The sequence below is a fragment of the Lithobates pipiens genome, unplaced genomic scaffold, assembly GCF_037356315.1.
Source record: "Lithobates pipiens isolate NorthernLeopardFrog02 unplaced genomic scaffold, aLitPip1_a1.2 Scaffold_25, whole genome shotgun sequence".
NCBI classification, from domain to species: Eukaryota; Metazoa; Chordata; class Amphibia; order Anura; family Ranidae; genus Lithobates; species Lithobates pipiens.
In genome coordinates, this window is record NW_027507787.1 from 241856588 (window position 1) to 241883858 (window position 27271).

General features: G+C 44.1%; 1 protein-coding gene across 3 annotated transcripts in view; it reads left to right on the top strand.

Moving 5' to 3' along the window:
• The window catches only part of CRTAC1 (cartilage acidic protein 1), a 1115778-nt gene that overhangs the window by 284549 nt on the left and 803958 nt on the right, over positions 1 to 27271 (top strand). The window lies entirely within an intron of this gene.

The window sequence follows — 27271 nt, forward strand, 5'->3', positions numbered from 1 at the left end:
AAAATATAATATATATCTGAAAAAATATATATAAAAATAAAAATATAATATATATCTGAAAAAAAATATATAAAAATAAAAATAATATATATATCTGAAAAAATATGTATAAAAATATAATATATATCTGAAAAAAATATATAAAAATAAAAATATAATATATATCTGAAAAAAATATATAAAAATATAATATATATCTGAAAAAATATGTATAAAAATAAAAAAATAATATATATCTGAAAAAATATATTTAAAAATAAAAAAATAATATATATCTGAAAAAATATATATAAAAGTATAATATATATCTGAAAAATATATATAAAAATATAATATATATCTGAAAAAATATATATAAAAGAATAATATATATCTGAAAAAATATGTATAAAAATAAAAATATAATATATATCTGAAAACATATATATAAAAATATGATATATATCTGAAAACATATATATAAAAATATAATATATATCTGAAAAATATATATAAAAATAAAAATATAATATATATCTGAAAAAATATGTATAAAAATAAAAATATAATATATGTGAAAAAATATGTATAAAAATAAAAATATAATATATATGTGAAAAAATATATATAAAAATAAAAATATAATATATATCTGAAAAAATATATATATAAAAATAAAAATATAATATATATGTGAAAAAATATATATAAAAATAAAAATATAATATATATCTGAAAAAATATATATAAAAATAAAAATATAATATATATCTGAAAAAAATATATATACAAATATAATATATATCTGAAAAAAATATATATACAAATATAATATATATCTGAAAAAATATATATAAAAATATAATATATATCTGAAAAAATATATATAAAAATATAATATATATCTGAAAATATATATATAAAAATAAAAATATATATCTGAAAAAAATATAGATAAAAATAAAAATATAATATATATCTGAAAAAAAATATAAAAATATAATATATATCTGAAAAAATATATATAATGCTTGAGGGGATTCTAAGTAATTTTTTTTCAAAAAAAAAAAAAAGATTTTACCTTGTAAAGACCAAGTGTAAAAAATAAGCGCGGTCCTTAAGTGGTTAAAGGAAAACACTATCCTTGCTAAATTGAAGGGACTTGCTATGAGGCTGTTGAAATGATCTGTACTTCACCACTTACGCTGCCATTAACCAGATAAAACGAGTGCGGATCGTGCGTTCCTGTCCGTGTATCAATTGCCGATTCACCAAGTGGTGGAGAAAGGATAATGACACCTTTTTTGAAGTCGAGCCGATTTTCCTGTCAAATTCCTTTACATTTACAGTAGACCGTCACACTGCAGCGTTTAGTTGTACTCTGTGTTGGAGAACAAGTTCCTTCCAGTATATTTGTATAGGAACGTCTAAGATCTCATTCATGGAATCTGGAAGGTGACAGTTAAGTATCCCCCCCCCTTACAGGAGAATCTGCTTACCGTTCCTCTGGCCAGCTTGGCAAAAAATCTTGCAAAATGGATTTGCAATTATGAAACAGTTCGGCTTGACACCGCTACTTCTTCCTCTACCCTAAATGATTGTTTTGTCAATATAATCAATATCTGATTGTCCAGCGAACTTACTACTGTGTGTGCATGGAAATCGATTGGACGTGCTTTACGGGTTTCCATCTCACACGCACGTTTTGTTAAGCTCGGTAATGGATTGTATTAGTGCAATTTAGCTCAGAGGAAAAGGGGTGGAGAGCCGAAAAGGCACTAGATCGGACTTTACACGCAAGATGGACGAGAGTATAGTAACATTTGTACTTTATTAACAATGAGCCATATCAGACAAGTCAAGTAGAAAAAGAATTTAAAAACATACAGTAAACACATGATGGTCGTAAATGTCTACAGTTCCTTTTTTTTTTTTTTTTACTTTATACAATAATATATTACATTCCAAGCATTTTACAACAGTGAAGAGAGTTAACTTAGCCGCTTAAGGACCGCCTCCTGCACATATACGTCGGCAGAATGGCACGTCTGGGCGCAATCACGTACCTGTACGGGGTCTCTTTAAGTGCCCAGCCGTGGGTCGCAAGCGCGCCGCCGGCGGTGCACTCCGGACCCGGTCCTAAACTCCCCGACCGTGGCCGCGGGACCCGATCGCCGCCGGTGTCCCGCGATCGGGTCACAGAGCTGAAGAACGAGGGGAGGTCTGCGTAAACAAACCTCTCCCCCGTGCTTCCCTGTGTGGCTGTCACCGATCATCTCTTCCCTGTTATAGGGAAAGAGGAATCAGTGACTTCACATGCCAGGCCACGCCCCCCTACCATAAAAAAAAACACATAACGTCACACATAACCCCTCCTCGCCCCCTAGTGCTTAACTCTTTCACTGCCAGTGTCATTTACACAGGAATCAGTGCATTTAAATAGCACTGATTGCTGTATAAATGACAATGGTCCCAAAAAATGTGTCAAAAATGTCCGATGCGTCCGCCATAATGTCCCAGTCACAATAAAATATCGCTGATCGCCGCCATTACTAGTAAAAAAAAAAAATATTAATAAAAATGCTATAAAACTATCCCCTATTTTGTAAACGCTTTAACTTTTGCGCAAACCAATCAATAATCACTAATTGCGATTTTTTTTTTTTTTTATAAAAATATGTAGAAGAATGCGGATCGGCCTAATCTGAGGGAAAATTTTTTTTTTATATATATTTTTGGGGGATATTTATTATAGCAAAAAGTAAAAAATATAGAACTTTTTTCGAAATTGTCGCTCTATTTTTGTTTATAGCGCAAAAAAAAACAAAAACGCAGGGGTGATCAAATACCACCAAAAGAAAGCTCTATTTGTGGGGAAAAAAAGGACGTCAATTTTGTTTGGGAGCCCCGTCGCACGACCGCGCAATTGTCAGTTAAAACGACGCAGTGCCTAATCGCAAAAAGGGGCCCGCTTTGGCGCGCTCCCGACCCACGGCTGGGCACTTAAAGAGCAACGTACAGGTACGTGATTGTGCCCAGCCGTGCCATTCTGCCGACGTATATATGTGCAGGAGGCGGTCCTTAAGTGGTTAATCGTCGCTTCTAGTACTAGCTTGAAAGTTTTATTAATCTCGTCTACAATTTTCGTCCAATATCTAAATAGTTTCGGACACTTCCAAAACATATGTATAAAATCTCCAGGTGCCCCACATTTGGGGCACTGGTCATTCTCCCGCCAACCCTGTTTGAACATTTTTTTTTTAGGAATGTAATATACCCTATACAGAAAGGGGACATTGAGGCAAGTGTAGCGTGTTTAAGAATTCGGTCCCATTCCGCCGAGGACAATGGCCCAACATTCCCCTCCCATCTTTTTCTAGTCTTAATAGGGCCAGCACGATCCAATATTCTGTCCCCCAGTCTGGCATGCAATCGAGAGATTGGCCCTTTAGATGTATCCAGGGTCATTATTTGTGACAAGACAGGAATCTGGATCCATTGGGCTATTTGAGATCCAAACTGTGTCTGGATTGCGTGCCTGACCTGAAGATATTTGTAAAATGAACCAATTGATAAACTGAATTCCTGTTTCAGGTTTGCAAATGATTTTATGGTACTACCCGTAAAACAGCCGGCTCAGCCGATTGATACCTTTGTTCGCCCATTCCCTAGATCTCTCAATTCCACTCAACTCAGCTAAATTCTTATTATCCCATAGGGGAGTCGGTTCTGATACTCCTTGGTATCTGAGTATGGCCTTTGTCGTTTGCCATATTTTAAGAATTAGCTTTATTGTTGGGCACCGTGAGATACCGTATTTATCGGCGTATAACACGCACTTTTTTCCCCTTAAAATCAGGGGCAAATCGTGGGTGCGTGTTATACGTCGATCCTCCGCGATTTCTGATCGATTTTTGGGCTCAGCCACCTCTAGCCCTTCTCGCGGCTTTCGGCCGCCTTCTGCCCTTCTCATCGGCTTTCGGCCGCCTTGGGCTGTTCTTGGCGGCTTTTGGCCGCCTTCGGCCCTCCTTAGCGGCCGAAAACTGCCGGGAAGGGCTAAGAGCGGCCGAAAGCCACCGAGTACGGCCGAAAGCCGCCGAGAACTAGCGGGCGCCATTTTTTAAAATAAAAGCTGACATCACTGAGGGGACAATGATGCACAAGGCTGCAATGATGGACAGGCTGCATGATGGACAGGCTGCATGACAAGGCTGCAATGATGGACAGGCTGCATGACAAGGCTGCAATGATGGACAGGCTGCATGACAAGGCTGCAATGATGGACAGGCTGCATGACAAGGCTGCAAATGACACTGACAAGGCTTCAGATGGACACAGATAAGGCTGCATTGATGGGCATTTAAATGTAAGTTTTTTTTTCCTTAAATTTCCCTCCTAAAAGTTTTTTTCCTTAAAAGTCCCTCCTAAACTTGGGGTGCGTGTTATACGCCGGCGCGTGTTATACGCCGATAAATACGGTAAATTAATTTGCCTCTCGGGCCTCAATAAGTGAATTATGCGGGCATCCTATCAACATCAACCTACCACTGGGATTACCCCCATTGGGGGTCCCTCCCCCTGCTAAGTGCTGTAGCTGAGATGCCAAGAAATATAACCTGCGGTGAGGAGCCGCCACACCAACCCTCCCCTGGCGTCCGCAAAGCTGATTCTGGATTGCCCATTTCTCCAAATTAAAGTGGAAGTAACCCCTTCTATCATTTTCAGTCAAGGAAGCTTCCATCTTGGCCTCTAATGATTCTTTAACTGCCATAATGCTGCACATGTGATCAGTTATGAAACCAGCCATTGGATGGTTTGAAAGTTTGGTTGAGAGCACAACCAATGTGAAAGTTATACAGAGCAAAAAATTAAAGGGACCTTATGGACTTTACAGGCACCAATAAAGAAGGGTAAATCTTTATTGGTGCCTGTAAAGTCCATAAGGTCCCTTTAATTTTTTGCTCTGTATACATTTATTGAGGACGTTGGCACCCTTTACCAGGACTTACCTTGGGATATCCACTTTTACCACTAAGTGTTTTGATATCCCTATGTCATTTTTTCACTTCAATGTGAAAGTTGGCATTTCCGGCATGTTGGGAAAGTTAGTGTTTTTTTGAAAATGGGTTTACTCCCGCTTTAAGTCTCTAAACAAAGTTTCGATTCTTTTAAACCACTTCTGGCCTATCCATATTGGAGCTTTATGGAGAACATATAGAATCTGGGGTAGCCGTATCATCTTGACAAGGCTGCAGCGCCCCCAGCCACCGACAGAGGGAGACGGCTCCAGATATCTGCCTTATGTTTCAGCTTAAGCAATAAGGGAGCTAAGTTGTCATTAAGGTACAAATTTATATCTCGATCAATCCAGATCCCCTTCAATTTTTCCACCACTTTTAAACTAGGAAATATCGCATTTCTTGTGTAAAGAGGTGGGCAAGTTTTTTATTACGATTTGAACTACTATTAATTACACTAATGCCGCGTACACACGACCGGACTTTTTGACAGCAAAGGTCCGACGGAACGAGTCCGTCTGACAATTCGATCGTGTGTGGGCTCCATCGGACCTTTGCTTGCTAAAAATCCGGCGGACTTTAGAAATAGAACATGTTTTACATTTTTCAACCAGACATCCGCCGGACCGAGAAATCCGTTTGCGCATGTGCTAGTCCGACGGACAAAAACCGACGCTAGGGCAGCTATTGGCTACTGGCTATGAGCTTCCTTATTCTAGTCCGGTCGTACGTCATCACGTTCCAATCCGTCAGACCAAGTCCGTTCGTTCGGAAAGTCTGTTGGAACTCCGCCGAAAGTCCATCGGAAAGACCGGTCGTGTGTACGTGGCATAAGAATGACATTGGTGAGTAAGTTGTGAGATGGATATGGGAAGGTCACGGGCGTACCCCTTTGGGGAAGCCCCAATGGGCAGGTAGGGAGGGATTTGGGAGGGTGGGAGGTGGGTGGTTCAGAGGATAAGGGGGAAAGGGGGGAAGGGTAGGGTTGAAGACAACGAGCAAACACCAACAATGTTTACGCGATCAAATAGACATTTTATGACACACGATATGAGGGGTAATTTCATAGATGGGGAAGACAGGGAGGAGTGAGTGGCTCACGAGCGCCACTGGGATTTTATCCCACTAATACTGTTTCCACTATAGAATGTTTTTTTTTTGGGGGTTATTATTATTTTTTCCATTACTGTTTAGTTTCTATATCTACAGGATTTGATGCAGGTTAAAATGCTCACTGTAGTTTTATGGAATGTTCGGGGTTTGGGGATACGACTAATGCCACGTACACACGATCTGAATTCCGGCCAGAAAGTGACCGATGAGAGTTTTTCATCGGAAAACTGTGACCGTGTGTACGCTCCATCGGAATTTAGCTGTCCGAATTTCCGCCAGCCAAAAATTGATAGCATGTTCTCAATTTTCCCGACGGAAGAACTTTCTATCGGTAATTCCGATCGTGTGTAATGCAATTTCCGACACGCCAAAAATCACGCATTGCTCAGATTCAATTACGAGACGGAAGCTATTGGCTACTGGTTATTGAACTTCCTTTTTCTAGTCGCCTCATATGTGTTGTACGTCACTGCGTTATAAACGGTCAGAATTTGGTGTGACCGTGTGTAGGCAAGACAGCTTGAAAATTACAGTATACTGGAAGGGTGGTTCCCAGAAGGGGTGTCGGCATCACACATAACAGCCTTAAAGTGGTTGTAAACCCTTACAAACCACTTTGACCTACAGGTAAGCCTAGATTAAGGCTTTACCTGTAGGTCCAAGAAATATCTCCTAAACCTATACGGTTTAGGAGATATTTACCTGAAAACAGCCACCGCATGCGCCGTAGACAGTCGCGCGCAGGCGCACTGGGTAAGCCGCAGATCGCCGCGATATGCCACGCGTCTCGGCTCCCATGTGCATGCGCAGGAGTGACGTCATCGCTGCTCTGGCGAATCACAGCGCCGGAGCAGCGAGACCCACCAAGAAGATGGACGCTCGGAACTACAGGGGACAGCGGTGACTTCGCTGGCTCCTGTGTCAGGTAAGTGACACATAATGGACTACTATGTGATGCACAGTAGTCCATTACGCTTTACCTTTGCAGGGAATCAAAGAGGAAGTAACACCCATCAGGGTTTACTTCCTCTTTAACAAAAAATGCTGAACCACCTGGCTCTTCAGTCAGCAGCACCGCTGCTGACTCCTGTCTCTCTGACCTTGGGCCCCTCAGATGCGCTTGAAGTACCTTACTCCCAAGGCACCACTCGTGTCCTCACTAGATAGGGTTCTCCCGGCACCCTGGGCTCTCCCACTTCTCAGGAATGGACCCCCTCCAACCCCCTCTGTGAACTTTCTAGCCACCTCAGCTTTCCCAGTCTCTCCAGACCCGCATAGCTGTCCTGACTCTCCTAGTCCTATGGGCAAGAAGTCCCCCCCAAAATAGGATCCCGTCTCCTGAGCAGGTCACCCCTCTTGGCTGGAGCACGCCACTATCTTCACATGCAGTCTGTGTCTCTGAATGGCAGTAACTGCCCTGAGCTATGCTCAGACCTGGCTTATAGTGATCCTGACCACTGTGCACTCACACAGGCTGTAGGCAACTACCAAAGCCTGGCCACCAGATTGAAGGTCCCGTTCTACCCAAGACACCCATCCAGCCACTACCCGTTAATAACCTTTCGGCTTGTTTATCAACTGTGCTTCTTCTTGTCCCCTATCTGCTTCATCCGCTAACCTCCGCTTGCTGTCTTCCTGCTGGGGTATTCCAGAGGCTCATGGCCTGGCATTAGCATGTAGCCAAACCATCTCCGCCATTGGGAGCTCTGGGGAAGACTGGCTGGTGTTTAGACCCCCATGCCTTGGGTCATCCGCCAGGAGATCTGTTTGTGTATTCCTCCAGCTAACCACTACATGAAAAACCTTTGTGCTTCAGTCAGTGGCCTCCGAGTCTGATCCCAGACCGTGGCCTTCATATATCATCTGAATCAAATAATATTGCATATACCAGTATATTTGGAGATAATGTAATGTTCTTTCCCATAGTAATGTCTTAATTGAAACATATCACAGTATTACGAACTTGTATACTTTATGAACTCTTTAGCTCTCAATAGTATTGGACAAGAAATAATTTCCTCAAGTCTGAATTCTGAACTGGGAGGGGTTGTACAAGCAAATGCCTACTGAATACCATCTGTACATTACCTTGGTTATAAAAAAATATGTGGAACAAAACGCGCTGTCTAATACAAATAATGATAGCTGCCGGCAAAACCAAGTAACGCAGTGTCATTAGCAGAGCCCGCCCCCGCGTTTCGTCCCCAGAGGATGCCTTATTAGGACGAAACGTCGGGACGGGCTCTGTTGATGCCACAGCGTTACTTGGTTTTATCCATATGCTTTTAATGTCTTCTCAAATGTGAGGGACCATTTTATCATTTTTTCAATAAATGTTTTACATTTAAAACGGAATCACACTATGTGGCCCCAATTTTCTCCTTTTTCCATACGTCATATCGTGACAATCCCTCCACCTGTGGGCTAACTAATCACTCTCACCTTCCGGCACGGACCCCTGTGCAAACAGGTGGTCATGCCAGCGGGTATCAAAAGGGTTAACACGAGCTATAAACTTCTCTCACGTCTCCTTAGATCTCAGCAAGGACGCCGGGTCATGGGTAGAAAGAAAAGATCGAAGTGCTCACCGCTTAAGTATAAGATTTCATTTTTGTGTTCAAAACACAAACTACTCACATAAAGATGATAAAAACATGGCATATAAAGCCGACAATCGTGTTAGTTCTGTAGGGCAGCAGCGGGGTGACGTCATGTGTAGCTCCTCCCCCTTACGCGTTACGTTCAATCAGAACAGCACCGGACTCCTCCCCCCTTCCCTTCGTTAGCAGACGGAGGCACTTGTGGAAGGGGGGGGGGAGGCCGGTGACGTTGATGTCCGTGACATGACGTCACCGGATCTCTGACGGAACTCCCTGAAGACCCAGAAGCTGGCGGAGAGGTGAGTACCGATCAAAAGAATTTTGATTGATCAAAAAATGTAATCAATTAATAGAGGAATTCATCTTTAATTTCCATAGCCCTAGCAATAAGCAGATATAGAGAGTCCCGGAGCAGAAGGAGAGGAAAGGATTGGCGTAGGGACGGCATGACAGGTGTGGACAGCACAGTCATGCTTTTCGGAGAAAAAGTTGTCCCCTTTAAGAAAGGGGGAGTGGCTGAAGCAGGGGAGGCGCTCGAGTTAGGAAGCTATTAGGAAGGAAGGAGAGTGACATCATTAGTGAGCGGCGGAGGAGAAGATTCCCACCCACCCTCCCGAGTATGGTTAATTGTAATATGGGCAGTAAGGACAGCTCGTGCAGTGGTTGGGGCTTTGTAGGAGGAAAAATGGATGTTATATGCATATATAACATGGTTGGTACCCATCTGTGGTATGGGGTTAACATAGTTGGTACCCATCTGTGGGATGGGGGTTAACATGGTTGGTACCCATCTGTGAGATGGGGGTTAACATGGTTGGTACCCATCTGTGAGATGGGGGTTAACATGGTTGGTACCCATCTGTGGGATGGGGGTTAACATGGTTGGTACCCATCTGTGGGATGGGGGTTAACATGGTTGGTACCCATCTGTGGGATGGGGGTTAACATGGTTGGTACCCATCTGTGAGATGGGGGTTAACATGGTTGGTACCCATCTGTGGGATGGGGGTTAACATGGTTGGTACCCATCTGTGGGATGGGGGTTAACATGGTTGGTACCCATCTGTGGGATGGGGGTTAACATGGTTGGTACCCATCTGTGGTATGGGGTTAACATGGGTGGTACCCATCTGTGGATGGGGGTTATCAGGTACCTTCCGGTTAACAAGGGGTTAACCAGGAAGGGGTAAAAGGTAGGTCACTGCGAAAGTTGAGTACCGTCTCCAGGTCCGGGGGCTTGCGACCGGAGGCCTAAAGTTAAAAGAAGTTTGGCGCAGTGACCAGTGGTGGGTGTTTCCCTCAAAGACCCAAAAAGTATATAAAAGTTGGTTAAGAGTTATTTAAAATGTTATTTATTTAATTGTTAATAAAAGGCCGTCAAGGCCATTTACTCCAAAATCTCGTCATGTCATTTGTGGGGGGATTTGGAGGGGTTAAATATTATGTTTAACGGGTGGCTGAAGTGACTGTGGGTTAGGTCCTTCACATGTCATGGGTTAAAGAAGGCTTCTAATGTTGAGTTTTGAGGTTAGACAGGATTTGTAATAAGAGTCTTTGTAGCTTAATTTTATTTATTTTTTCGAGGATGTAGCTACATAGAACACAAGGCCGCTAGCTTGGGACCCAGAACTGCCTGGCTGCGTAGTTGTTTTTTTTTTTATCCCCCCAGCAGATCTCTTTGTATAAAATGAATGTATAGAATGTGCGGCCCTGGCACCTAGCTGGTAGAACAATTATCACTCTGCCGGTTTCGTATAGCGTGTCATAGGTAGGTCTCTGTGGTGGGATTTTGTTTTGAGGCAGTTTACAGATCCAGTGGGGCTTGTAATGATTTTGCTATGGGGTCACCACAGGTATTTAGCCTTGCTGACAGTCTGGAGTCGAGGTGTTCAGGTGTTCCATAGTTAGGATAATGAAGGCCTTATCACAAAGACATAGACAGCATGCGGGCGGCTGATGATTTATTGCTCCTAGCAGTATCATGAAAGGGAAAGACCCAATACCAATCTTCGTGGTACTTGTGCCGACAATATTTACAGCAGCCGTCGTCTGTACACTAAAGCCTGTTTATTAATGCTCAACGGGTGTTTCTGCATGAAGCAAGGCTTTGCTGGGGTACATACTCGACAAGTTTTGCATAACCTTTTCCCGACCAGCGCACGCCGATGTACGTCGGCAGAATGGCGCGGGCAGGCATATTGGCGTACCTGTACGTCCAATCTTTAATGCCGCCCTGCCACCGCGAGCGCGCCGGCGGCGGCACGTTCGCGTGCTGGTCGAGACCCCCATGAGTCCAGTCGCGGGCCCCGCGGACTCGATCGCCGCGGGCATACCCACGATCGACTCACGGGGCGGCTGAATGGAGGAAATGCCGTTGTAAACAGCATTTCCCCGTTCTGCCTAGCAACTAGTGACGCTGATCTCTGCTCTATATGATTGGAGCAGAGATCAGTGTTCACTAAATGAAAGCCCAGCCCCCCCACAGTTAGTAACACACCCCTAGGAACACTACACTGCCACCCACTGGTTAACCCCTTCACTGCCAGTGTCATTTACACAGGAATCACTGCATTTGTATAGCACTGATTGCTGTATAAATGACAATGGTCCCAAAAATGTGTCAAAAATGTCCGATGTGTCCGCCATAATGTCGCAGTCACAATAAAAATCGCTGATCGCCGCCATTACTAGTAAAAAATAATTATTGATAAAAATGCCATAAAACTATCCCCTATTTAGTAAACGCTATAACTTTTGCGCAAACCAATCACTAATTGCTTATTGTGATTTTTTTTTTTACCAAAAATATGTAGAAGAATACGTATCGGCCTAAACTGAGGGAAAAAAACGTTTTTTTTATATATTTTTGGGGGATATTTATTATAACAAAAAGAAAAAAATAATGCGTTTTTTTTTCAAAATTGTCGCTCTATTTTTGTTTATAGCGCAAAAAATAAAAACCGCGGAGGTGATCAAATACCACCAAAAGAAAGCTCTATTTGTGGGGAAAAAAGGACGTCGATTTTGTTTGGGAGCCACGTCGCACGACCGCGCAATTGTCAGTTAAAGCGGCGCAGTGCCGAATCGCAAAAAGTGGTCTGGTCTTTGGCCAGCAAAATGGTCCGGGGTTGAAGTGGTTAAAGTGGCTGTAAAGCTCTGAATTGAAAAATTAACAAAGTGCATCCTTCTATAGCAGGCATCACTAAATGGCGGACCGCGGTCCGGTTCCGGCCCCAGCAGCCATATTTGCCGGACCGCAGCCTCACCAAATAGTTGCCTGTGTGTCCTCTCCCCGCTGCTGACTCGCCTGCCTGCCTTGTGCTGCTATGTTCCCAGCAATGGCAAGTGCAGCGTGCACGGGTCTGTCCCTTCAGTATCGGATCGCTGCCCTGCCCCCTCCTCACACTGCCTGTCTTATACACAAAAGATGAGAAGCGCAGCGGCTCTGCAAAGTGTTTGGCACTTTTTAAGTTAAGAAGCAGGTGATTGGTTGCTACGCAGCGGGGAGGTCTCAGCAATCAATCACTCACCTATAATGTGAAAAGTCCCACCCATTGTCCATGGCTGCCGTGCTTTCTGTCTTGTGTTATTAAGGTAGGGCTCTGTGGGGAGGGGAGAGTGCTGTGCAGGACAGGAGTCTATCGATCGGATGGGGGTCTGTGATGGGGTGTCAGTCTCTAATGGGGTGTCAGTATTTGATATGGGGGCCAGTCTGCTATGGGGGGCCAGTCTGTGATGGGGGGCCAGTCTTTGATGGGGGGCCAGTCTGTTACGGGGGCCAGTCTGTTACGGGGGCCAGTCTGTGATGGGGGGCCAGTCTGTGATGGGGGGCCAGTCTGTTACAGGGGGCCAGTCTGTTACGGGGGTCAGTCTGTGATGGGGGTCAGTCTGTGATATGGGGGTCAGTCTGTGAAATGTGGGTCAGTCCGTAATGAGGTCAGTCTGTGACGGGGGCCAGTCTGTGACGGGGGCCAGTCTGTGATACGGGGGCCAGTCTGTGATACGGGGGTCAGTCTGTGATACGGGGGTCAGTCTGTGATGGGGGGGTCAGTCTGTGATGAGGGGCCAGTCTGTTACGGGGGGCCAGTCTGTAAAGGCGGGTCAGCCGATGAATGATGGGATAAGTCTGTGATGAGGGTCAGTCTTTGATGGGGGGTTTGTGAATAAGGGGCCTGTGATGTGGAGGATATCATGTGGATTCATAGCACCCATATGACACTCGGACCCCCGCTAGAAGAACATTTTTCTGACCGGACCCCCGTGAAGTTTAATTCACTACCCCTGTTCTATAGTGTGTACTTGCCTCTATCTAAAGCAGTGGTCTCTAGATGGGGCCCTTTGCTTGCTTTTATCCAGCCCTTGGGGCATTATTCTCCCCACCGTTAGCAATACTGGGTGTGACAGACCTAGCCGGGACAGAGGCTTTTGGAGGGGACTGAATACGAGCCTCTTGCCGACCGATCATGAGCCCTGGCATTTGGGGGAACGGTGTTCTTTGTGAGCTGTATGCCTGGGGACCCTCGAGGTGGTGCTACTTTGGATTCAAGTCCATGTTCCCCCCCAAAACACAGACTCTGGGAACCCTGTATATGCCATATTATAGTGATGGCCTTCATAATGTTGAGGCTCATAGAAGATGCTGATGTCATCATCTCAGACGGCCTGTCTGTCTGTTGTCTGCTAGAATGTGCTTATTGTAAATAAGTCTAGTATGAGATCTAAGAGTCATTAGATCCCCATTGTGGTTTGTGTTAATTAACTCTGCTATTGTGTAAAGGAGTTCTGTGTTGATTTGTGAAATGTTGATTGTGTCTTCTGAGCTACAAGACGGCAAGTCTGGCCTAAAGGTCACGTCTGAGTCATCTAGGCTTTCTAAAGGATTAGTAATTAATTAATGTTAAGGTCTGGTCACCGGTGTATTGAGCATAAGGTATGCATCTCCTCTTTTACTGTATATAAGACCTGTATTCCTTCCAATAAAGATTCATTCCTGCTTGTCCCTCAGCACAGAGCCTCGTCTCGTCTTGGGGGAGAATTATTCGTATGGGTTTCTTGTTCGGCTGATTGGAGTGTTTGGTAGCTGCCTTGGTGTTCAGAAAGGGAATGTCCTAAACGACTTTAACCCCTTTCATACTCGTGGTGTCGTTACACTGGGGCATAGTTCATGCCACTGACACCACTGAGGAGACATTCCTCCCACTGATACCAATGATGGGACACTATTCCTCCCACTGATACCAATGATGGAGCACTATTCCTCCCACTGACACCAATGATGGAGCACTATTCCTCCCACTGATACCAATGATGGAGCACTATTCCTCCCACTGATACCAATGATGGGGCACTATTTCTCCCACTGATACCAATGATGGGGCACTATTTCTCCCACTGATACCAATGATGGGGCACTATTCCTCCCACTGAAACCAATGATGGGGCACTTTCCTCCCACTGACACCAATGATGGGCCACTATTTCTCCCACTGATACCAATGATGGGGCACTATTCCTTCCACTGACACCAATAATGGGGCACTATTCCTCCCACTGATACCAATGATGGAGCACTATTCCTCCCACTGATACCAATGATGGGGCACTATTTCTCCCACTGATACCAATGATGGGGCACTATTTCTCCCACTGATACCAATGATGGGGCACTATTCCTCCCACTGAAACCAATGATGGGGCACTTTCCTCCCACTGACACCAATGATGGGCCACTATTTCTCCCACTGATACCAATGATGGGGCACTATTCCTTCCACTGACACCAATAATGGGGCACTATTCCTCCCACTGATACCAATGATGGGGCACTATTCCTCCCACTGATACCAATGATGGAGCATTATTTCTCCCACTGATACCAATGATGGGGCACTATTCCTCCCACTGACACCAATGATGGAGCACTATTTCTCCCACTGATACCAATGATGGGGCACTATTCCTCCCACTGATACCAATGATGGGACACTATTCCTCCCACTGATACCAATGATGGGCCACTATTTCTCCCACTGATACCAATGATGGGGCACTATTCCTTCCACTGACACCAATGATGGGGCACTATTTCTCCCACTGATACCAATGATGGAGCACTATTCCTTCCACTGACACCAATGATGGGGCACTATTTCTCCCACTGACACCAATGATGGGGCACTTTTCCTCCCACTGACACCAATGATGGGCCACTATTTCTCCCACTGATACCAATGATGGGGCACTATTCCTTCCACTGACACCAATCATGGGGCACTATTTCTCCCACTGATACCAATGATGGGCCACTATTTCTCCCACAGATACCAATGATGGAGCACTATTCCTCCCACTGACACCATTGATGGAGCACTATTTCTCCCACTGAAACCAATGATGGGGCACTATTCCTCCCACTGACACCAATGATGGGCCACTATTTCTCCCACAGATATCAATGATGGGGCACTATTCCTCCCACTGACACCAATGATGGAGCACTATTTCTCCCACAGATACTAATGATGGGGCACTATTCCTCCCACTGACACCAATGATGGGGCACTATTCCTCCCACTGACACCAATGATGGGGCACTATATAAAGGCCATTACATTGGGACACACCTTGCGAGGTTAAGCCATCAAGCCCATCCAAACCCTCTTATTGACAGGTAAAAGATCCGAGTCCAGTGCCTCACATCTACTATTTTTACATCAAAGTTTTCCTAAGCTTAACAAGTACAGACTGGAGGAGCTCAAACAATGATAAAAGTATTCAGCCATGTAAAAATATTCTACGAAACTCCAGAAGCATTTTGAAGCAATGGCCTCCCATGAGGGCGCCAGTAACCGATGTACAGCCATGTGTTCTATATGGAAATTCATGAAATAATCCTGTTATCAGTTTAGCTCCTGACGTCGTGCTATTTCTAATTAGTGTCTTGGGAGTTGTGGATCTTTCCCAATGGAGAAGCTCCTGGACTTGGCATGTACTTATACTGTTTTCCGAGATTTTAGAGTCCTGAACTGTGCTTGCGGAGTTTAAGAGCTGTCTGTATTGTTTCAAAAGCAATTGAAAACTATAACTGGAGATGCGAAGTTTGAAGCTGGCTACTGAGAGCTTTTTGCCTGGACTGGTCATTGGACCGCTCTGCCTGTCTGCCAACCACAAGTACCTGGTTGTTAGTTCGAACACATGCCCTGGTGTGGTAGCCAGGCACTTTAGCATTGTGTATAAGTCCTGGGGGCAACTGAGTACCGGTAGGTCTGCTTTGCCTTATGGTAAACCGAACAACAACACAGAATGCTCCTATTCCAGCAGATAACATAAAGGGAATTCTGCATCATACAGACATTATACTAGGCCCATGATGGCAAACCTTGGCACCCCAGATGTTTTAGAGCTACATTTCCCATGATGCTCCACTACCCTGCATAATGCATGAGCATCATGGGAAATGTAATTCCAAAACATCTGGGGTGCCAAGGTTTGGCTATCACTGTACTAGGCAGTGCAACATACGTCTGATATGAAAAAAATGGTAAGGTAGGGGATATCAGGAGAAACACTTAGTGGTAAAAGTGGATATTTCCATATATAATCCTCAGTACAGGATGCCTTTAAAGTCCATAAGTCCCTCCGTAGATATTTGTTTTTTGTATACATCTGATATGGGCATCAGTCATGGAAGGAAGGTACTACAGTACCAAACATCATAAACATAGCAAAGTTCAGGGTAGTAGTACAATACAAAATTTCCAGTGGGACCTTCTATTATAGCAGTATAGGGGAGAGGGTCAGCGGACTAGCTAGCCACCTGCCCCATATTTTGTGGAACGTTTTATTACTCTTTCGAATATCAAAAGTAAGCTTATATAGAGGCAGTGAATCAACAAGTTTTAACCAAAGGTTTTTCGGGCAGGGCTGGTGCTACCACTAGGCAAACTAGGCAACTGCCTAGGGCGCAATGCTGCCTAGGGGCGCCCCGGGCCACTGGTTTCCCTCCGCGTCTGCATGCTCTGCAGGCTGCAGCATGTAACTATATCAGTATCAGGCAGCTGCTCCGTCCAACCAGTAGTGTACTTAGAGGCGCAGTGCAGCACTGGAGCCAGCGCTAAAGGAAGCAGAACCCATGCTTCCTGAAAAAAGCACCACCTCCTATCACATGGGCTGGGCAAAGGGGGTGGGGGTCAGTCAGGGGTGGAGCCAACGGGGGGGCGATAAAATGAGCTTTCGCCTAGGGCAGTGATGGTGAACCTTGGCACCCCTTGGAACTACATTTCCCATGATGCTCAACTACACTGCAGAGTGCATGAGAATCATGGGAAATGTAGTTCCAAAACATCTGGGGTGCCGAGGCTCGCCATCACTGGCCTAGGGTGTCAAAAATCCTTGCACCAGTCCTGGTTTTCGGGTCAGGTTCGTTGATACCTTCCATGTCAGTAGAAGGGACTTCCTTGCATAGAAATAGAGGATACGAAGCAGCCTCTTGGCTCCGAGAAGGAAACGTGAGGTCTAGGGCTGAAACAACTAATCGATTAATCGACAATTAATCGATTATGAAATTAATCGATTACTCTTTTCATAATCGATCAATCGGCCAGTAACATAATGGGGTTAAAAAAAAATAAAAAATTAGCTCTTTATAGTACAAAAATAGCAAATAATCGCTGCTGTAAATACCACTTTCACAGTTCTGCAGTTAAAAAAAATTAACCCCTTACAGTAGTGATTATCTGCTTTTTGTTGTAGCATAAAGGGCTACTTTTTTCGTTTTTTTAAACCCCATTATGTTACTAAACGTCTTAGCCCTTGTACACACGGGTCGGAGATTCCGACAACCAAATCCGTCAGATTTTGTCCAACGGATTGTGTCCGAAACTGTTGCATACACACAGTCGGACTAAGTTGTCGGAAAATCTGATCTTTCAGAACGTGATGACGTTATTTCGTTATGATGGGACTACGTTCACGCTAGTAGCCAATAGCTTTGGTGTAGGAATTTGATCTGAGCATGCGTGGCACTTTGTCCGATCGGAATTCTCTACACATGATCGGAGTATGTCCGATCGAACCAGTTTGTCGGAAAATATTTCCAGCAAGTTGGAAAATTGGGTCCGACGGATATTCCGACGGAATCAGTCCGATGGAGACCACACACAGTCGGATTATCCGACAAAACGCTCCGATAGGACACATTCCGACGGAATCTCCGACCGTGTGTACAAGGGCTAAGACCTGATTCGTATCTCTGTGTTTTTTGGTGCTTTTTGCAGAAACGCACTCCAGTTCATTTACATGGTTTCCTACGGGACGCGTTTCACATCTATGCTTTTTTTTCAGCCGTTGTTTATTTGGAAACGGTCAGGGACTTTTTTTTTTAACACAAAACAATGCTTTTTTTGGGTTCAATGTACTTCAATGGAGAAGCTGCAGTAAAGCATGTAATTTTGCAGCAATTTGTTTTTTTTAAATCTGTCCAACAACAAATTGGCCCAAAAAATTCAAAGACTCAAATCACAGCATAAATCACGAAAAACCGAAACGAAACGAAAACCACACTGTTTGAAAATTCCTTTCACGAAGTAGTTTTCTATTTCCAAATTTTTCCCATCACTGTGGTTGAAAATGAACATCGATTTGACCCCCCCACTAACGATTATAAAATCAAACAAACGTTCTTAAAAATTAAAACAATTTTTTTGAGGGAAGAGCTCCTCTAATAGTATATACAGTATATCTCTTCTGTCTGTTGTTCTCAGAGTGGATGAGATATTTTGCTCTCTAACCATATAGTTGGTTATTTATATTTACCACTGCATAGAGATATTTAAGAATAAATAGCTTCTTTTTTTTTTTTTAAAGTTACATATTTAACTAAATTATACACCATTCTTTTTTTTTTTTAAGGTTATTAACCGATTAATCGATTAATCAATAATCGGCCAACTAATCGATTATGAAAATAATCGTTAGTTGCAGCCCTAGTGAGGTCTCCAAAGATGTCCAGAAGACAATTTTTGGGGTTGACTATCTTTGGGAGACCCAGTGATGAAGAGATGAAGGAGCCTATGTTCACCCAAAAATCTTGCACTATGGGACAATTGTCCAAGAGCAGTGGATAAAATCAGCAGTTTGGCCACATCCCCTGAAACATTCAGTAGAAGGGGATATGCCCCAGGGGTGAGGTCAGGGCCGTCTTTAATATAGATTGGACCCTGGGCAAAAAATTTCTTGCCCCCCCCCCCCCCCCCCCCCCATGCAATTTCACTCTCCACCTGCTCTGAGAAATACAATAAATAGCAGCTAGACATAAAATCAGTTTACTGTATCAGATCAGGCAGCAATTGTGATTGGTTGCCAGCAGTTACAGCATTTCATTACTGGTTGCTAGAGGTTACAGCACACATTACGGCTCACTGATTAGTTGCTAGAGGTTACAGCACCTCATCTCCTCACAGCAGGGGAGCATGATATACATAGGAATGCCGCCTTTATTTACATATCAATGCCGTCGGGCCGCAGCTATTTACTTAGTATTGTCGCCGCTATTTACATATGAATGCCGGTTATTTACATGTAAACACAGGGTCTGCAGGTGAGTCATCTGCACACAACAATAGGGCAGAGCTGGGCAGCATTAGTACCAGCACTTCACGCTGAGATATCGGGACACAGCACAGGACTAAAACTTCAAGGGACAAGGGAATTTAAACCTGGATAGTTGGCAAGTATGATGCAGCTGTTTTGGGCCCCACAACAATGACAGTGCCCCTTTTGCCCTGCCTTAAAGACGGCCCTGGGTGAGGTGCCAATGATGAAATGCCAATGTCCCCGAAGGAGATAACAGAGGCTTTAAATGTGTCACAGAATTCAGACCAGTCTTATTCTGTAATAGGGATAATTTAGGGAGGCCCATTTCGCTTGAGCTGTCCGAAATCTAGGGTTGATGCCTGTCGCAGGGCTGCTGATAAGGCAGTACAGCCAGTCCTGTTGTACTGGGCCCAGCCCTACTCTGCTCAACAGGGGGGGGCCCAGGTAGCTTTACACTTCATTTCTGCAAAATAACAAACAGGCTTTCTAAAGCCCTGTAGGAGCAGAAATATCAGTATGATCACATGCTTTGAAGGCTAGAGGAGAGATCTGGGGTCTAATAGACCCCAGATCTCTCCATAAAGAGGACATGTCATGGCTCATTCTATTTCATGTTCAAAGCCGGGACAGGGGAGGGGCCAGGGTTCTAGTCAAGGGCGGGTAAAAGGGGCCCCAAAAAGGTAGGCTGTACGGAGCCCCATGATTTCTAACAGCAGCCCTGGCCTGTCGCGAGTGCTGAGTAGTAAGTGGAGATAACTTTTGTTTGGTCTGGGGATCTCAGGAGTTTTTCAAGGTCTGGTGTCCTAATAGGATTATCTAAGGAGCCGAACTGTACTGTACAGCGTGTCTAAGCTGATAATAAAATAAATAGGTAGGTGATAGGTCAAAGTCTACATGCATTTGATAAAAGGATTTGAAAGATACAAGAAAAATGATTGCGCTAACCTGAAAAAAAGTGAATCAAGCAGCTACGCACACGAATGTGACAAAATTCATATACAAACAAGAAAACTATAATGTAGCGCTAAAAAATAAATAAAAAAAGAAAATAGTGAAGTTAGGGCCGGTTCACACAGGGGGCGATGCGAGGCGACACGACTTGCCTCGCCGCGACCTGACAAGTCGCCCCCGTTCTGTACAATGGAACCGTTCTGAGAGGAGCGACTCGAGTCGCTCCGACTCAGAAAAAAGGTTCCTGTACTACTTTTGGGCGACCTCGGGGCGACTTGCATTGACTTCTATACAGAAGTCATTTGCAAGTCGCCACTGAGGTCGCGGCAGGTCGCGGTGAGGCAAGTCGGTGTCGCCTCGCATCGCCCCCTGTGTGAACCGGCCCTTACTAACACCAAAAAGGACACCATAAATTCCAAATAATAAAAACGAATTAGTCCTTGAAATCCACATAGAATTCGGATGTGATATTTCACACGGTATATAGGCCAAGGGGTTGATCCCAAAGACATTCACAGCAGTGACATCAAGATGAATGGAAATAAGCAAAAGGGTGGGCACTCTTACCAGAGCCACGGGACCTGTGTGTGAACTTTAGGTCAAAACGAGCATGTAAAGATGGATCCTTCACTTTACAGGGGGCTGTACGACAAATCCCAGCAGGTCCATCAGCCAATGGAGGGGCTGTGGTGGGTCTTCAAATCGATGGAGGGGTAGTCAGCACCGTCTCGGAGGTTCCAGACTTCTTCACCAAAGTTTTCAAACAAATGGAAGGAAAAGGGAACTCCAGCCAATAGTTCGACAGTGGGGAGAGCCAAACTCGCAAAGGAAATCATATATAAAACAAAAAAAGAATAACGGCTTCCCATAATGTAGATTGAAAAAAATTGAAATTTCGGTTTATTGGCATAAAACTAGCATATACAATAAAGGAAAAGTATTAAAAAAACGTGATCACATAATAAAAAAAAAGGCAATACAGGGAACATGATAACCTCGACCTACGCGTTTCATCCCAAAGGACTTCTACAGATTCCCTACACTATGGGAAGCCGTTATTCTTTTTTGTTTTATATAAGCAGCTTGGTCCAGAGGAAACAGGACTGATTTATCCCAGTTCACTCGGAATCCAGAATAGTCACCAAACATGTTTATTTCAGCTAAAGCCGCGTACACACGGGCGGATTGTATGGCCTACTTAGTTCGTCATACAATCCGACGGACAGTCCGTCCTACTTTCGAATGAACGGACTTGACCACACACGAATGCACAAACAGTCCGTCGAAAGCTTGCGCGATGACGTGTACAGCACGTACGACGGGACTAGAAATTGGAAGTCCAATACACAGCAATGCACCCTTCCGCCTTGTAAATCCTTTCTGAGCATGCGCAAAGTATGACGGACAGAATTTCCAAAAATCCGAAATACTTAGTACGCCAGACTGCACGCTGAAAAAGTCCGCTGAAGCCCACACACGAGGGCGGACTGTCCGCTGAAATGTGTTTCGACGGACTAAGTAGGCCATACAATCCGCCCGTGTGTACGCGGCTTAAGAGGTTGGTGAGGGAGTTGTGGGGATCTGCTAGGTAGACTAGGTTATCATCTGCATTTAGGCAGATTCACTCCTCTATATCATTTATGGGAAGGCCTTTAATTAATGGAGAGCTACGAATCCGAACAGCAAGGGGCACCATTGCCAAAATAAATAGGAGGGGTGATAGAGGACATCCTTGCCTGGTACCTCTGTTAATTGGAAAGGTCTCAGTGACATGGGAGTTAATCCTTATGCGCACTAGTGGTGAAGTATAGAGGAAATATATCCATGCTATGAGTCGGGGGCCAAACCCATATAAATGTAATACGCGGAACAGATAAGGCCATTCTATGCTGTCGAAAGCTTTGCAATTGTCTAGTGACACAATGACACGGGTAGGTGAACAGTCATGTGGGTAGGTCAGGATGTGAAATAGTCTACGGATATTCATTCTGGTTGAACAGCCTGGTATATACCCCCCGGTCACTCCCAACCAATTTCGCAATCACCTTATTGAGTTGATTGGCCAGGACTTTGGCCAAGATTTTGACATCTACATTGATGAGGGACATCGGGCGATAAGAATCACATTTGAGAGAATCTTTCTAAGGTTTTAATATCAAAATAATGAATGCCTCCCTCATAGAGGGAAGGAGCCTCATTATACGTATTAAGTAGGATAGGACCCAAGAGGTGCCAAAAGTGTGTACACTATTCAGCTGGAAAGCCCTCTGTCTGGCGTCTTATGAGTCGGTAGCTGCGAAATTGCAAGGGAGAACTCTTCTACAGAAAGAGGTTTGTCTAGGCCAGTGATGGTGAACCTTGGCACCCCAGATGTTTTGGAACTACATTTCCCATGATGCTCATGCACTCTACAGTGTAGCCGAGCATCATGGGAAATGTCGTTACAAAACATCTGGGGTGCCAAGGTTCACCATCACTGGTCTAGGCCATCTCGGTCTTGGTCTGACATTTGGAGAAGCATTGTTTGAGTCAGGTACTCCTCAAGTTGGGTAGTGGACCCTAGTAGTATAAAGGTTGCGGTAAAAAGATAGAAAGGCATCTGTTATATCCTGAGGGACGTCACTAATCACATCTTGGGAGGTCACAATCCTGGGAATAGAGATGCAGGTGACTTGGTTAGGTAGGCAAGTAGGCAAACGTCTTCTGTGTAACATAGAACATAGAGCATACTTTTTTTAGTAAGGTCCAGCAAGCGGAGCTCATACTCTCTACGGTTATGCAGTCACGAGGTTTCCGTAGCTGTACCAGGGTTATTAGCATAGGTTGTTTCTGCAATCACCATTGTATTTTCCAGCTCCTCAGTGCACTGTTGGGTATTCTTGCGCAAAATGCCAGTAATGGACATAAAAGTGCCTCTCAGCACAGCCTTGGAGGCTTCCCAGGTAGTGGAGGACCCAACCGTGCCCTGATTCGCACGCCAGTAGTCAGCGATACCTTTCTGGCATTCATTCTGTACAACCTCATCCTCCAGCCAATGGGAGTTTAACCACCAGATGTGAGGGCCTGCGCTCCGCGGGAGGAGGAGATCCACAGAAAGAGGGGCATGATCAGATACCCCTCTGGGTAGATAGGAGACTGCTTAAACAATAGGGATCACTTAAGCAGAGGTAAACGCCATATCTATGCGAGACATGGTGTGGAAGGAGTCAGGTGGCAGGAGACGCGGCGCTTATCTGGGTGCTTCCACCGCCATATCTCAGTAATGCCATAGACTTGAGTCCAGTCAACAAATGAGGGATAGGGCCTGCCCTCACCACTCAAGTGGTCCAATGCAGGGTCAAGTACAGCATTAAAATCTCCAACATATAGTAGGGGACCAGGGTATCTAGATAGTAATAGAAGGGACAAGTGAGAGAGTAAGTCTGGGGAAAATGGAGGAGGGACATATATGTTAACCAGTGTAAAAAATGTGGAGACAATATGTATAGTAATTATAATGAATCTCCCATCGGGGGCTGTCTTAACCATCAGAATTTCTGCTGGGAGGGACTTTGCTAGCAGGACTAAGCCCTTGTACACAAGGTCGGAGATTCCGACGGAATGTGTCCGATCGGACCGTTTTGTCGGATATTCTGACTGTGTGTGGTCTCCATTGGACTGTTTCCGTCGGAGTATCCGACGGACCAAGTTTTCCAACTTGTTGGTAAAATTTTCCGACAAAATGTTCCGATCGGACATACTCCGATCATGTGTAGAGAATTCCGATCGGACAAAGTGCCACGCATGCTCAGATCAAGTTCCTACGTCATAGCTATTGGCTGCTTAGCCTGAACGTAGTCCCGTCGTAACGAAATAACATCATCACGTTCTGAACGATCGGATTTTCCGACAACTTTGTCCGACCGTGTGTATGCAACAGTTTCGGACAAAATCCGTCGGGCAAAATCTGACGGACAGAATCCGATGGATTCGGTTGTTGGAATGTCCGACCGTGTGTACAAGGGCTAAGTCTTTTTACGACAAAGCGTACGTCGGGAGGCAGATGCGCTGATGTCATCGCGATACAGCGTAGGTGTGGACGGGTGTTTGCAAGCTATTCTTTTATGAGCTTTCATATTATCCTATGCATGTAAGTGCAACTTTATTTTTGAATAAACCAATTTTATACAGAATTACGCTATGGTGAGTCTTCTTCTCATGTTCTTGGGACCCTGACCGTTGGCTGTTGGTTTACCTGCTGAGGTTCGATCTCCTGGCCTGTCTCCAGCATAGAGAGAGCAATTTGCTACTACTGTTGATGTCCCGATGTTGAGTATCACTACAGGCCTGATATTGCTTGCCCTCCGGTAAGTGCCATAGTAGCAAATCAGTTAAATCGACGCAGTGCCGAATCGCAAAAAGTGCTCTGGTCGGGAAGGGGGTAAAATCTTCCGGGGCTGAAACGGTTCAATTTTAGGTGTTGGAATTTTCTTTTCAAATTTCGTAGTAAACGTATCGAATACAAATATATCCAAAGTTACGAATTATCCAAGATAACGCATGCCGCATCTAAACAAATGGAACTAATTAATAATAAATATTAATTATCAAAAAAAGTTTTTATTTTTAATATTGTTATTTATTATTACTAATTTGTTACGTTACATTCGTTTAGATGCGGCATTCGTTATTTCTGATAATTCTTAACTTCGGATAAATTTGTATACGTTGCGTTCACTAGCAGACAAATTTGAAAGGAAATTCCAATACCTATAATTCAATAAGTTAGTTATTATTTCAGATTTTAGAATTTTTCGGGTTTTCAGGTCTTCGAAATTTCAAATTTACGAAATTTTGAATTTACGAATATTCACAAAAATTTGTTAAATGGGTTTTTGTTAGTTCGGATGTTTGCCAAAATTCGGTAAAAAACAAACAAAAACGAATTTGGAAACATAAGAATTGCACAGAGAAGGGAGGAGCAAGGTCAAGGGTGCAGCGCAGAGTAGACCAGCGTGGGGTGGAGTGGTGCCCTCTGCCTGGGGAAGGGGGGATCAGCCCATTAGGTCAGTTAGTCTTGGCCATCTCCTGGAGACAGGGGTCTGTGTAAATAAAGTGCTGCCAGGGTATCCATGTCTCCTGGAAGGTCTAATCTCTGTTGTACAGGGTGGCCGTAAGGTCCTCCATGTCTCTAAGTTCGTTTAATTTGGAAAACCACAGGGACTTTTCGGGTGGGTTCTCCGATCTCCAGCCCAGGGGAATACATGCTTCTGCAGCATTCAGAAGCTGAATGGTCAAGGAATTCTTGTATTTCTTGGGGATCTCCTTGGCCTGCTACTTGTCTTGCTCCTCGGCTCCCACCTAACCACGCCTCCCCTGCTATCCACCCGGCACCGAAACCTTGGCTTGTATTGACTACCCTCTCTCTGTGACCCTGGTTACCTGCTACATCTCACAGGTGCCACCTGCCTGCGGCAGCCCCGCAGCACATCAGTGGTGTTCCAGAGCCTTTTCTGCAAGCAACTCTGCGAGCGACCTGTGCGACTTTGGGCCTGACTCCTCCTATTTTGGAACCGAGCTGCGAGGGAAGCCCTCTCTCCATTGGCCTCCAGCACTTTGGTACCTGATATTGGGTTTCCTCACTAACAACACATTGCTGTCACAAGCGACTCTTCCGATGGACGGCTCCCGTCCAATGTGGCAAGGCTGCAGACAGGCTCTTTGATTTTATATTTCTGTCAGTTTGCATTTGCCTTTTTAACCACTTCAGCCCCAGGAAGGTTTTACCCCCTTCATGACCAGGACATTTTTTTTTTTGCGCTACGGCACTGCGTTCCTTCAACTGACAATTGTTATAGTTGTACAACGCTGTACACAAATAAAACCAATGTCCTTTTTCAAAACCAATAGAGCTTTCTTTTGGTGGTATTTGATCACCTCTGCGGTTTTAATTTTTTTAAATAAAAAAGGGAGACAATTTTGTAAAAAACAAAAAAAATATATATATTTTTTACTTTCTGCTATAAGACCTACTTTAACTAGGGCTTATTTGGGGGGTAGGGCTTATATTGCAGCCATCACAGACAATCACGCTAGGTCTTATTTTTGGGGGAAACAGGGTAGCATACAATGCAAGTTTTCCATAGACTTACATAATTCATAATAAGTAATAATACATTCAGTAACAAACACAGATGATAAGAATAACACATGGGATGTCTTTGGTTAGTGAGAGCTGATTCAGGCGGCGGAACAGTAGTGGCCTCGGCTGAGCGCATTTTACCAGATCAGCCTCCTCCTCCTCTCTCTTGCAATTGCCTGGTGGGAAGTTTCAGGTAGAGAAGAGAGAGCTCGAAGGCAAACAGCTTCTTCAGTGCCGTCTTTTTAGCATAGCCATGATGCTCTGTGAATCTCATGTCCTTTCTGCATCTTTTTATTAAACATTTATTCTTAAAAATGTTACATAATTATTAATAAAAAAAAAAAAAAAAAAGATAAATTCCATCGGTTTTAATATTTATAAGCCACTATAGTTTCGCTACAATGACACTTCTGTGAAGAACTTGTGCTGCAGTTCAGGCGGTTAGTCACACAATGGCGTGTATAAGCAAATAGAGAGTATAATGATTCTCTTGGATGTATCCACACCGACCACTGAGGCCTGACAAAGTGAGTCAATCACATGGTGAGTCACACCAGTGCCTTGAGCAGGTTACTCTGGCCTGTCAACACATTTATATCTATAGCTGGAATTGTATTTCTACAAATGCACATTTCCTCTAGAGATGGATGGTTCGGAGGCTCTCCACATCGGTTATTATCCTTCTCTAGCAGGCTTCATTTTTTTTCGGGCACTTAATGCAATATCAGATTATGTCTGATTCCAGTAGTCGTGGGATCATTGATATCATTAGGCTTTAATCTCAGTACGGTAATTCCAATTGTTTACTTTGAAAATTTGCAGAACTGTAAATGAGGAGACGAGGAAAGATATTACACTTTATTTTTACTAATCGGAGTATATGTTCAGCACCCTAG